We start from the raw sequence: 1,532 nt of genomic DNA on the forward strand, positions 1-1,532 counted from the left end.
CAATAACTGAATATTGTTATACTTGTCGAGTTGTGTCTTGATTTGTTCTTTACGTTTGTGTATTTTAGCGAGTTTATAATCCCTTCTTGATTCGTTCGGATCGTCGGAGTCCTCCGAACTCTCATCCCACCATTTTCCCTTCCTGCCAACAGTTTTGACGTGATTGATCTGGTTAGTTGTTCTGTTGTATTTGATCATTTTCATGGCCTCATCTGCCGTGAGAGCAGCCATTTCCTTGTTGAGGGCAATAATGTCTTTATTGAGTGCCTCCAGATGAGGACGAAAGTGTGGATGTGCTGAAATAATTTGGACAAGGTAGGATAGAAGGAGTAGTTTTTGTTCAGAAGGAAATGAGTGCATGTCCTCATATTCCAATGAGCAAAATACACTCGTCTTTGTCAATAACAATGCTTCAGACTGTTGGGAAGAACATTTATCCTCCGCACACAAAAGAAAAGTCTTCTAACAAATTCTGAGATGTTGTTGTGGGTCATTTCTACCAAATATAAAAGAAAGTAAACCAAATGGGACATCAATCTTCTTGTCCACTCCCGTCATGGCCCAGATCACCTTCAACAATTCTCCTGTAAATGTGAACATACGCTCTCTGTCTCCCAAAACTGCCCTTTCGACAAATTCTATAATATATTCACATATTCTTACCGCAGTCAATATCAAAAGCCCCTCCGAATTTCCTCAAAAACGGATCAAACATATCAACAAAGTAAACAAGTGCCATAATGTCTCCCAAATGCTCACTAAGGAGGGGAGACAGTGGGAAATAGTCCGGAAGTGGCTTTAAAGTTTGGCAAAGCAGATCTTCATTAGGAGTCAGTAAATGTGAACAGTAATGAGACTGCAGTCGTTTAATTCTTCTAATTCTGGCCTCCTTAGACTGTCCTTTCTTCTCAACTACTGGCCGAATATTTGAAAAAACATTCCCCAGGTCTTCATTCTCCCAATCCATACTTAAACACAGCCCAACTCTCCTCTTGGTGACAGATTCAATCATCCTCCGTGGGGAATATGCCAGATATGTTATTCCATCTGCAGTGGCGTAGTACTCCCCCAATCTCTCCACTCTGCTAACTCTCCCACGTATTCCATTCCCTTCTTTGTCACGGAATTCGATTGGTTCTCCCACAAAGAGCACTTCACTCACAAATTCAAACACACTGTCAACCAACGACTCCTTATCAGTCCCATCAAATAAATTCCGGGTATATAATATCCCCTTTATTACGGGATCTGTTAGTTCTTCCACTTCTCTCCGACATTCACTCTCACAAGCAACTGCCTGGCTTAAAGTCAGTCCGTCTCCACCAATCAAAGAACATCCCCACACCAGACTGTTGCACAATATTACTCGTTCATAGTAACTCTCATAATCACGGAATATTTCTCCTGTCCTCCAACATACGAATATTTCGTCTTCGTCTTCTAAATCACTTGGTTGGGGTAGTTTTACAAATGGTTTATTCCATAAAAGAGGCATCTCCCTACTAATATTTATATTAAAAACTGATTCACTG

Source organism: Octopus sinensis, unplaced genomic scaffold (assembly GCF_006345805.1).
Source record: "Octopus sinensis unplaced genomic scaffold, ASM634580v1 Contig16319, whole genome shotgun sequence".
Taxonomy (NCBI): Eukaryota; Metazoa; Mollusca; class Cephalopoda; order Octopoda; family Octopodidae; genus Octopus; species Octopus sinensis.